The 12,939-nt window shown below is 40.6% G+C and overlaps 1 protein-coding gene across 2 annotated transcripts in view; it reads right to left on the bottom strand.

Moving 5' to 3' along the window:
- znf385c (zinc finger protein 385C) overlaps nt 1-10,533 on the bottom strand; it is a 114,772-nt gene extending 104,239 nt beyond the window's left edge. For both annotated transcript variants that reach the window (XM_061065525.1, XM_061065527.1), the window contains exon 1: nt 10,405-10,533. The gene's annotated coding sequence lies outside the window, so the exon portion shown is untranslated. The remainder of the gene's footprint in view (nt 1-10,404) is intronic.
- Between the last annotated feature and the right edge of the window lie 2,406 nt (nt 10,534-12,939).

The following is a 12,939-nucleotide window of genomic DNA, read 5'->3' as shown; positions in this document are numbered from 1 at the left end:
CATATATATACTCCTTAAGATCACTGACTCACTGAACAGGTAAGAAACAGAGAGAGAGACACAGTGAATCAATGCGGTTAACAGAAGTGATTTAGCGGATCAGCGAGTCGATGTGTGCGTCAGCCGTTTGAGTTAAGAGCTGAAGTCTCTCCTGCTGCTGCAGGGCTGAGAGGGATTTTAAACTGGAGGAAGTGGATTTAATGTGGGATCTTGCCTAGTGGAGAGCTTGGTCCAGCCATTCTCAGCCCACCAGTTTGACACGGATGATAAGAGGCCTCAAGAAAAGAGCATCACCCACACACACTTGTGCAAGGCAGAAATGAAAAACACCTTGCAATAGGAGAGGAGGAAAAGGAAGATACTGGAGAGAAAAACACATACTAAAAAAAAAACAGGTCAGTTTCCTGAAGCTGCTTATCCAACATATGGTATGAGCGTGGTAATATGACTTTTAATCAAAGGCTGGGCCACTGCTGATTGCTTTGCTAAGCCCCAGTTCATTGTGAGGAGACAAAATGAAAAAGAAAAGCTGAATGATATCAGAAATTCTGAGTCACCTGCTACGTCAATAGTGGCATCATAGGCCAATCTCCAGTATCACCGTCACTATCAGGCTATCTGGGGTGAGCCGAGACAGAAGGGATGCAACATTTCTTAATATAACATTTAACCGTTTAGTATCCACCGTTCAATACGTGCTTGTGAATTGCGGTGCTTTCGGTTTTGCGCACAATTAGCTTCCATGCAATTGCATTTCATTCAGAATTCGTTCTGTTTGCGTGTGCCTGCTAATCCACGCGCTGGGATAAGGAAACTCCTCCCTGAAAATGAAAATCCAATCTCATTGGCTAAAGTGAACAACCCTGGTGTCAGTATCACACATTACATTGATATGGCGAGTGGTACAGGGTGACAGCAGTATGAGAAAGCACCGCCGTCTTTCAAATCAGTGGTGTGGGGACATTTTATTTTCATCACATCGAGTATAATGACAAAGAAGAGTAAACGGTTAACACTAAAAATGACTATCTGCGAACATTGTTATACCCTACTCATATGGAAACACTTATGTAGTTTTGCCAAGTTGACAGAAACGGACTGCATCAGGCTGTAACGTTACGAACATAAAGCTACTGATTGTCTTTAAATGCAGCATCCAGCTGTTACCTGCATGATAAATGCAGACAGGGCGAGAATTAAAAGAGCAAAGACGAAGAATGAGACCATTAAATATCAACGCTTTACGACCCTTTTCTGTGTGATATTCCACAAAAAAAATCTGTAAATATATTATTTTGAAATACTGTGCGTGTCTTCCTATTTGTACAGCGGCTTCTACATGGCACTAATTGAACACTGCCTGTTTTTCACTGAGACTATACACCATACACCAGGAATGTGTCGTGCAAGAATGAATCAAAGATGATTTGGAATTAAAAAATAGCTTGTTTTGTTTTTTTTAAATCTTATATTGTTCCTGTAAAATTTGCATGAAACGTCCAAGAATGGAATATACGCAACCGAAAAAAATAAAAAGACTACGGCCTGGGCCGTCAGAACCAAACCAAAAACTGAGACTAAGAAACCGAGGTACATAATGAACATAATGAGCTGACTGTATTGTTGCATCCCTACATGACACCCATCAATATCCAACCTCCTCTCCTCACAGCGTGCTTAGTTCAATGAGACAAACAGTGAAACAAGTGTAGCCCTCCAGATGGTGGAGGCTACTGTGATCGGCATGGATCACTTGTCTGATCAATGAGACATGGAGGTGGGTGAGGAGGTTGCTGGCTTGGCGGGGGTGGAGGAAGCTTTGATACCACCTCCTGCGAGCTGTAATGACTCTGATAGCTGATAGCTGGAGGGTTGGGAGGCAGAGGAGGAGCTGTTTGCTGATGTGCAGGAGATCAAACAGATGTTCAGCCCAAAGGAAGGGCACGGAATGTAAGCTGGAAACCACAGAGAGACCACCCATAGATACACATTCACACACACATAGCCAGTCTGTGTAAAACCATCAAAATGTCATGTGTGGTATACACCTGAGATGTGTAGACAATGTGATAATATCTGAGAGAAATGATCATCCTAATTATTAATGTTTATTGTATAAATTTAGGTCAGAAAACTGTAAATAAACCACGACTTGTGATATGAGAAAGCCACGTTTTATCAACATGTCTGTTTACAAACAGTTCAATCCTGGAATTCGGGAGGAAAAGTCAACTTAATTGTGGCTTTTCAGTAGGGTTGGGTACTGTCTCAATGTCTATTTTTTGCTGAGTAAAAAAAAATGACGAATATTTCAAGAACAAACATTCGCCTATACCTTCTTTGTTGGCACATTTAACAGTGAACTGTCAACTGTGACAGGGGTCTTTCTTTCTGTCTCACAAGACTTTAATTAAAGCGAAACTGTCTTTGTGTGAGTGGCGATGGGTTCCAGGGTTTGATCACAGTGGATTGTTTCCTCTTTTGTTCTCACACATTCAAAATTCAAATAACTTTATAAATCCCTTCAGGGGCAATTAGTAAGGAGCAGCTTGTACATAAAATACAAAAATAAACAAGGATGTAGAGACAACAATGTATATCATACCCAAGGGAGATCGAATACATCTAGAAGGAATGCTGATATTGAACTGATAAGACTGATAAACAGCTGATGCAAATATTAAAGGTCAAAGGTAAAGGATGTTTTCCTGTGTACAGACAACGCCTGCATAATCAAGTGGACCATTATACTCATAATACAAATCAAAACTAGAAGACTTGCTATACTAAATCTTGTCCCATTAATATCCAGAATAGTTAATTTGTGATTGCTAAAGGTTTAGAGTGTATGATGTTGACAGGTGTTGCAAGTTAGCATTTTGCTAAAAACACTAAGAGGAGTGCATGTGGGACTTGTGCATAGTTAAATGTCACAGCACCAATGTACCTGTGTGTCCATGTCAAATAAATAAACGTGACGACCGACAAAACAGAACATAAAAAGGTTAATAAATCCTGTCAAAGCTTTTTCAGTACTCATTTCTTGGAGTGGTAACACGTGCTTGAGTTAAAAAGAATACTTCTGTATCAAGTACAACTTCTGGAATAGCTGTAACAGTTTTGTTCACCGTCTCCTCCTGAGCTCACTTAAAGATGACACAAGTGATGACTGTTGAGAAAACGACCTGTCCTCTGTATCCACAGAAGTTTGCCCTTCTGCAAAACAGCACGCTCTCTTAACCTGGTCAATATGAAGTATCAAAGCAAATACTTCAGAATCAGAGCATAACTGTGGAGGTTAAAAGGGGAAGATTGTGAACTTGTTTTAAAGTGTTTTTCAAATACCACCGAATTGTTACTGTGTGACTTCCAGGGACAGACAGAAACAAGTTCACCTACAACTCCTGAAAGCTGAACGTTAAACAGATGACACTCAGTTAATCCAAATATCCGTGGGGTGCCTGTGGTATCCTGGTGGTTGCCGGTGTTACATATTCATGAATGTGCTTCATACTCAAGTGACAGCAAAGACTACAAAATGAAAATGTCTTTTAAGATACTGAGATTTTCTAAATTCAAACATTCAGACAACGTTAGATCACAATATTTCACTAATCGTTTTTCGTCATTTTGACTTGACTGGAGAATACAACTACACTTGTGTGCTTCGCTAAAACACACAGTATCGATCAGTAGCTTTAAGAGTTCAGCATTATTCTGAAATGAAGCCTCAGAATAATGCCTTCCAACTAAAAACCTTTTACTCAATCGCATGCAATACATTCATTCAGGTTCAACAAACAAAACGCCCATGTTGAGTTAGAGCATTATTTTACCCTGTCGCACTGCCTGGGGTTTCACATTAAACAGCTCCGAAAACTGTCTTTCAACTTTAATGCATGAATTGCTGCATGAACATTGCTATCGTAATCTTGCCAGTGCAAAAAAAATAAAAAAATAAAAGTGATGAAGACAAGAGCTCAACACACACGATCAAGACTGAAAAACTCTTCCCCATCAGCTATGAATAATCACTGAGAAAGCAACTGACTATCACTCTCCCTTTCTGTCAATATTGGTTACCCTTGAGCAAGGCAATTAACCCCCGACAGCTCTGGCTGAGCACCACTGAAAGACTGCAGTTGTTGCTGGGCGGCTACAAGGTGAGAACACTTGGAGATGAATGAGCGACTGTGTGTGGAGCAGGGCGTTGTGGGGAAAAAAAATCATGTTTCAAATTAAGCCAACTTAAATAAATGTTTTTTTTTAAAAGTCAAATGATACCCCCCCCCCCCCCACACACACACACACTGTATCTGCATATTCATGAAAGGCGTCTATGGCAGCAAGTTTCAGATCAAAACAGCCCCCTCCGTCCTTAAGAAATGTAGTTGGACCAGAACTAGACGTCTATTTAGTGTTTGTTGTTGTTGTGCAGAGAGGTGAAGGGGGGGGGGGGTTACCTGGACCTGAACACACAGAGCCAGTGTTTAACCCCAGAGGGCTCTGCAGCATAAACGCACCACTGTGTGTGCGCATGTGCTGGTGTTAATGAATGCACACATCTTACACTGGAGCTACTGTCTGTATGAGTAATTACACATGTGACGAGTGTCAAAGTACTTTTGGAGACTTGTGTTGCGTTTTGTTAATGAAGCAAATTGTTTCATAAGCATGAGTCAAAATGTGATCAAATGAAGCACCCACTTCTCCTCTCATATTTACTTCTTGCTGGCAGATCACCTCCTTTAATATCACCGGGGGAAGACAAGTTGTAAAAGGTGTTACGGGAGAAACAGGAGGAGGAAGAAAGTGAAATCTAAAGCTGGCCTCTCCGGGGTCCTCAGTATCACTGCTTTTGCGCCGCGCTAAGGAGCAGACAGCCTCTCCTCTGAGTCAATCCCTGGGCTGTGCACCTCCACTGCAGCATGCCAGTCTGCCAGGCAGGCGGGGGAGGAGGGAGGTAGAAGGGGAGGGGGGGGGGGGGGGGGGGGGGGGGCTTGGAACAGGAAAAGGGCAGGCTGCATGCCCCGAGGCACACTCCGCGCAGCTGTCAGAATCCCTGACCCCCACCCAGTCCCACCCCCCCCCCCCCCCCCCCCCCCCCCCCCCCCCCCCACCCCCCCACCTTGTCTCTACCACCTCCAGCCTGACATAGGTCACCAACTCCGGCCATCGAAGGTCACAGAAGTGGAATGGTGCAATCACTTTTGTTGCTCTTTGGGCCAAAGTTAGAAAGCGAGAGAACAAGGCTAGAAGCGCCAGTGTGCTTGAGTTTTATAGACATTTCACCATTTTTCATTCAACCTGTCTTACACAGCTTGTTACTTGCCCCCCTCGATTCTCAGACAACCCCTGGTGGGAGGTGATGGAATTTATAATTTATCAAGACTGCTTGTTAAACTAATTTGTGATACAACATCTCAATAAATGTCTGAACTGTATGTCACAAAGGACACATTTAAAAAATGAAATGTTGCATGGATCAGTGAGTAAATTCAGTCAGTGAATAAAATAAGCTGTAGATTCTTTTGAAGTATATTTCAAACCATTTTAAGCTAATTCAACGGTGATTTTAGACAGAGCAGTACACACAACTGTTGAATGCATGACAGTCGTTTTTTTTATTATTCATTTTAAATTTCTTATGTACTTAACATTTTAAATCAGCTGCTATGACAGCCTTGAACATGACATTGCTGCTCAGCTTGGTCTGATATAGGACGGTGTTGTCCCCCAGCTAATTGGGAATCAACTTAGTTTGTTCTGGTGATGGTAAAAGTACAACACTATTTTAGCACAAAACAATTCATAAAATCCAGCTGAAGGTCATTGCGTCTCTCTGATGGTATACAGTAAAAGCAAGGTTAGCACAGAGAGAAGGACAGGGAGGGAGAACAAGAGAGGTCAGCAGACAGCCAAAAGTGTGGAAATTCATTCTGTGGCCTGGTGGGCTCCAGCTGTGTGAGTGGCTCAGTGTGGGCAGGCTGGTCACCTTGTCCCAGCAGGTGATGATAGCAAAGATAACAGCAGTGAGGAGGAGGAGGATCTAAAGAAGGTTAAAGCAAAATAGCGAGAGGCCACTTGAGCAGCAGCTGAGAGAAATCACAGAGACAAATGTGAGGTGAGGGCAAGCAGGGAAAAAGAAAGAGAAAGATTCTTTATTAAAACGCAACTTGAATGTGTTTTAATCAGAGGCTTGGCACATGCATTTCTTAAGAGAGTCTTGACCTCCAGAGCCAGTAAGCACAGTAGAATTCTTAACACATGTAACAATTTGTGGGCCTTCATATATGTGTGAGCCTCAGGTAGAAAACCAGCAGGAGAGGAAGACGAGGCTGTGGCAACAGGTTGCAAAAGCATGCACATTCTTTACTCAAATAGAAATATAGATGTTAAGAAGAGGAAGAAAGTCCTGATTGCATTTTTAAATGTCTAAATGTACTCACAGAATAGGAGTCAAAAGAAGCCCACCTGATGGGAAACATCTACCTGCTGATTCTGTGCAAAGCTAACAGAACCGCACGTGATACTTCAGGCTTTTAATCTTCAAATCATTCAAGCCTAAAAATAAAATACAAAACTAATTAACGAATGATCTTTTGTTTTATTTGAGATCGAATGAGTTGGATTGAGAATGTCTTACTACAAGTTATCCCTGTGAGCCACATAAATCAAGTTTACTTGATTTGTCTCGATTAAGGTTTGACATCATTTTTTTCATGTTATGTCCGAGGGGGTTTGATATGCATAATGAAATCTATTCCATGTGTGGGTTTTTCTTGTACATCTGGGTTGATATCAGTCTTCATGTTGGAGAATGCAATGAAGCAAAATAATCAATAATTCACCTCAAATGCACTAAAGCTAAAGCCATGGTCTGTTTCTAGTAAAAAGTACAAATATTTGTAATATAATGTAGGGGGAAAAGTCAGAGAATGTACTTAAGGGTAGTACTGAAGTCCAAAAACATGGCTTTTTGTCTCACCTTTTCTTTTCTCCACTACTTGGAGCTAACACTTTCCCCACACTTCTCTATATTATGTCTTTAAAAAGTATGTAGCCATCTGAGTAAAGGTAATGTTTGCATTTTCCCCACCATGTGAGCTGCATTCCAACTTTCTTCTTGGCAAAGGAAACACTCACAGTATGAGATAAATTCATCCAAAAAAAGATCAAATCCATCAAACTGCCCAGGTGGATGGATGCCGCGTGCAGCTGCAGAGCGACCCCTTTTTACATCTAATATTGATGCTTTCTGTCAAATGACCCCACGAGATAAGCGAGTGTTTTCACTGCAGCACAACTGTCATGCATTTTGTCCGAATAGGTTTCATCACCATGTTTCACCAAAAGTAAACGCAAAATGTATCGGCTGAAAAAAACACTAGAGTGAGAGATAGGCCGTTTGTCTCCTGTCACTCTGAATCAGCACTGACAAAAAGACAATGTATTATTTTTAACATCATCTTTACTCATATTTCATGATTTGGCTGTTTGTAATGTAGGCTTTGTAGCCAGTAATCAATACAAGTGAAGGTAGAGACTAAAGCATGTGGTTCTTAAGAGTAAGCAGCGACATTGACTGAAGGCAATGATGCCAGAAGAACTACAAAGCTGCCCCTCAGAAACACAGAAAAAAAATCCAATCTCTGCTGCCTGTTTCCAAACAAACACCAAGCTGGGATGGAAAACTGATGACCTTGAAATCATTTTTTTTTTAAATTACATTTTAAAAAGAAAATGATTTTGAAGTGTGTGCATGCAGTCGTAAACAGACTAGCAGGTGTGTGTGTGTCAAAGAGCCTTACATGAGGTTTTGAGAAATTATCAAAAATAACAGATGTTATTCTGTCAGTGTTCTCCTGCATGTGGATGCAGGCTATGATTAGGGGTATTTTTTTCTCCTCCATTTCATTTTCTCTCACACATAAACTGTATTAACAGAATAATTAGTGAACAACTCAAATGGTCGAACCATCCATTATCCACATTGCTTTTCCCGTTGTGGGGGCTGGAGCTGATCCCAGCTGTCACTGGGCGAGAGGCGTGGTACACCCTACACTGTTTGCCAGTCAATCACAGGGCTGACATATAGAGACAGACAACCAGCCACACACTCACACCGATAAGGGCAATTTAGAGTCAGCTGTTGACCTAACGAGCATGTCTTTGGACCGTGAGGGGAAGCCGGAGTACCCAGAGAGAACCCGCGGGGAGAACATGCAAACTCCACACAGCGAGGCTCCTACCCAATGAGGAACCTCTTTGCTATGAGGCAACAGCGCTAACCACTGCACCACCCTGCAGAAGCCCAACTCAAATGGTTAAATAAAATAAACTATACATTTGCAAGGTATGTATGTGTAAATCTGATTAGTGACAGCAAAAACATGAATAACATTTAGTTGCAATGTTTGAATGATGAAGATAAACACAAAAAAAGTGACAGCTAAACTGAGAGCTGAAGCTTTTGAAGAATCTGCAGTTTGTTTATGAGACGTAAGACATAAGATGTTTTCCCCCTAAATCTAAACTTAAACATTGGCTTAAACTCTGCAACATAAAGACATACTGGGGATCCATATGTATTTATATTCAACTGAACTATGGCTCTGCAATGTTATTGTAAAACCACAAGACTTCCAAACAGTAGAGCCAAATGAAAAGGGAAGTTTTTCACTTTCTTGCCTTCTCATTTGGGTTCACCAAAACAATTCTGCTGGCTTCATCCAGCAGTGGTTTTTTGGTAACAGCTAAATACAAGACCTCCAAGTGGAATTTACACATTTACATTGCTCGTGTCCAAAGAGACTGCAATTACTGCCCTGTACTTCTGAAACCAGATGACCCGCACCAAACAGCTCATGACGAACATGTGTATACTATTAAACACCAGCTCCACTCGCCCTTACTTTATAAAAACTCCAAAACAAAAACAATCATCAACAATCATTTAAACAGAAATGACTGTGGAAATGGTATTGCACACTTTAAAAGCATGAAGAATTGTAACATTTTTCAGGTAGGTATTCAGGTGCTGCCGCTAAATAAAAAGTGTAGCTGCATTCAGAGAAGCCGCACTCTGCCATGCTCAACGCTAAGATGTTTCACATGATTTATTAGACCTCTTGCTACAATTACTGAGCATAAAGGTTTCAGCAGCAAAATCAATTGATACTTTCACAAGCTTCTGATCCTGCTCATTTTTCAAAGACAGATTACATTCCAACTTCTCCACAACAACAAAAAAACACTTTTCTCTCCCTACAGTTAAAACAGACACATCTAACTTCAAATACAAAAAAAAAAAACTGAGCAAAAGGATGTTAAATGTCTCAGAACAAATGCCCATGTCCAGTCTGTAGAATCAAAGCATGTCATGACAGCACATCCATGTCCCGGGGTCTTGCATGCAAAGTCGAATTTTGCCCCCTTCAAAAAGCAGTGAACCCAGAATATGCAGTCAGTTATGATATGTAGCATCATGCCCTTCAGCAGGACATGCAGATTTAGCAGGACACAGAGTTATGTAAACACTTTATGAGGAGTTAGAATGCAAAGCTACTAAAATGACTATTCTCAGATTATTTTGTCTTTGAAAACTTCATGTTGTTATCAAAGTTACTAAACACAGTCCGATAAGGTCAATAGAATTTCATCAAGAAGAACAAGTTTGTGCAGAAAAAATGTAGAGATTTGCATCTTAAGCAAAGAAAGATACTTTATTTAGCTAAATGTAATGTCGATATAGGCTGCAGTGAAGAGTACAATTTGAGGGGAAGTTATTGACAATTGTCAGAGGGGAATATTTTTGTGGGGTCCGTAAGTCAGGGTGGGAGAACAATTTAAGGTACAGAGAAGAATTAGAGCATGTCTGAAGCATTTAAAAAAAAAAATTAGGCTACTACTTGAACTGAAATGGTTACTTCCAACGTGGTTTAAGGAAAGTTCAATTTTGGTTAACATTTACAAACGAGTTGTCAAGAAGGTCCCTCATTACGTTATTGTAATTTTCGTTTTACTGACATAGCATTTTCTGGTTTATATGACTCATCTATTCAATAACTTGTCCTAACTCCTCAAACTGTTCTCTTCTTTTCCCAAATGGATTAAACGTTTAGTGCGGCTGGTGCGTAAATACGCATATCCCCTCAAATCCATAATCTGTATGGACACCTTACGTGCACTTTATCGGCCAATCACACAAAAGCGAAATACAACTTTACAACACCACGTTTTAATTTACTCCAGGCTTTTACAACTTAGCCAACCTGTGCACCTGAATTATCGCATCAGCATCCTCTAACGCCAAAGCGCAACTTTTGTTCAGTGACAGTCCTCTTCCTCATGTGTGACAGAACAAGCAGAGAGAGAACAAAAAAAAAAGCAGCTTCAGCTTACCGGTCTCGATCCGTTTTTTAGACTTTCCCGGTGTTCGTCCGTGCCCAGCAACAGTGGAAACAGATTGGTAACGTCTGGCTGCCAACGTAAAAAGCAGAGCTGTCCAGTGCAGCGGTTTGGTGAAGTCAAACACAGTTAGGCATACTGGGACCGGAAGTGTCTTTCAAAAATAAAAGACTAGCCCGTAAACTATGTGGAAATTGCTTAAAAAGCGGGTGACATTATTCGTACGTGAATTTTAAAAAGGTCTTTTTGGAGACTAGAAAGTATCTGAAAGTGTCTTTGAGTGCAGCTTTAAGACTGTAAAAAATTGCAGAGCCTAGTTCTTTAAAGGAGTTTAACTACAAGATGAGCCTAGCCTACTAGGTTTATCACCCAATTATTTTTACATTACTCAACGTTTATCTTACCTATCTTTGGCCTATGTTATTGTTTTTTTAATTCATTTATTAACCAGGAGCCTTAAATTAAGCAGTTTTATTTTGAAAATAATGGCCACATACTTTCGCTATTTTGATGAGGGTCGCTTGATTTTGATTCACACTGACGCGCTGATTGCTTCAAAACACCAAAGGGATCTCATCCTCGTCATTTGTGACTGTAATAAACACTGGCAACATCAATATTTAAACCTTATCTACAATAAAGGAAACATAACATAAAAACTGTTCTTCATTGTCTAGTCTGTTGCACTCTGTCTAATGAACATGTTCCTTTACACAGCTCGGCTAAAACCTGACCTACACTAAGATGCTCAACACACTGCCATTGAAATTTAGCGCCTGTGAATGTATCAGAATAAACATCAGTCCATTTTTAGGCTCATTGTGTTTCCTAATTGGTCACCCATGTGGCTGCAACTCACAGATCCCTATAATCATGTGAATTACATCAAACCAAGAGCGATAGAAACATTCAAATCTTCCCTTGAAAGAGAATAATGATGTGAAAATGTAACGTGACAGAGTGTGTAGTCTACTCAATGGGATGTTTATGCTTCCAGATTCAAACAGTTTCCCAGGCTTCAAAATAGTAACTGCAGGAACAATAAACATCTCCCAGTGCCTTGTTCAAGTCATCCAAAGAAAAACATTGTTTAGTATGCTGAGTTTGCTGATGATGCCATTTAAATACTCCCCAGATCTAGGGCATTTTTATAGTTCATTTGTACTATTAAATTCCGTTTCCCTATTGGCGTGCATACTGAATTAAAAGTGACATGATTAGCAGAATAGAGTATTGCCCTGGTTATTGCTGAGCCCCTTTACCCAATTTGACTAACTGATGGAAATAATCGCAAAGAACAGGTTGTCACCAGAGAGGTGATGGATGCTCCTGGCTCTCCTATTTATGGGCACTAGAAACGTCCTTCTTCATGCAAATGTGCTGGCACTCAAACAAGCGGTGATCATAAAAATATCCACCAGTGAAGAACATGGAGACCCAGTAAATGAAACTGAACACCTCGGTCTCTCCCCACAAGCACCAGGCATTAGCACCTCTGAGTAGGGTGCTTGAAAGTTCTTCAAACTATGTATGTCTTTTTTTTTTTTTTTTTTTTATCATTTTGATGGTCCTGTTCAGACTGAAACATGCCAGAAACAAAGTTCCCTTCTCTCTTTAATTATTAATTTCGATTCCCAAGTCCCAGCATGAGTACTATCTTTTCCTGTATACAGAGGGCTGGTAATGGCTAAGGGCAGGATGTCAGCCAGATTCAGAGACCTTTGAGGGAGCTGACTGGTGACTGTCCAAACCTCACACCCCATCAAACCAGTGAGCACCTGCCTCGTATAAGGTTACAACTACACTGTCAAGCAAACTTGCACTTTCAGTGCTGACAGTGCTGATTATAGACTACTTATTACTGAGTATTTTACATAAGGCATAATATAGTCCTAAGAAAATAATACATATTTGGTCTGTTTTTCCTTCAAAATTAGAGTTTGACATCTTGGGAATTCTTTTCACTTTAAACATTTTTTTGATGATACATTAACTGTATTTAAAAAGTGGACTTAGTAATGGTTTGTGGAAATAGGGTTTTCGACGCCCTCCGTCTGTTGCCGTCTTGGTTCATCTCGAGCGAGTAATGGCCACATTTGATTGTCAAGCAGTCAGGTTCAGTGACTCGGATCAGCTCCTGTGTTGCCCGGCAGACAGCAAACTGCAGCAACCAGAGGCCACCTTGAAGTGTTCATAGCCTTAAGCCTAACTTTAATTTGAACTGGTGTGTTGTATAAAAATTTAACTGAACAAACAACACTGGTATGGAGACCCTAACTATTTAAGGTATGTATACAAATGTAAAGCAGACTGCTGACTTGTTCTTCTTCTTGTGGTGTTTCTATCTGCATGTTAACATATGTTTGGTCCCCTCCTGCTGGCTAAATCTAGATTTGGTCTGTAGAACTGTATTGTACAAAAATCATTAATCTTAACAGGCATCTAAAGCCTCTCAAATGCCCACTTCCTCTATTCTCAATAACCTGCCCATATGTCATCCTGGTTTCCACAGCAACCTAAGTGCAAGCT

This window comes from Labrus mixtus, chromosome 20 (genome assembly GCF_963584025.1).
Source record: "Labrus mixtus chromosome 20, fLabMix1.1, whole genome shotgun sequence".
Classification (NCBI taxonomy): domain Eukaryota; kingdom Metazoa; phylum Chordata; class Actinopteri; order Labriformes; family Labridae; genus Labrus; species Labrus mixtus.
The sequence above is the reverse complement of the archived record's forward strand: the minus strand, read 5'-3'. Positions and strand labels throughout refer to the sequence as shown.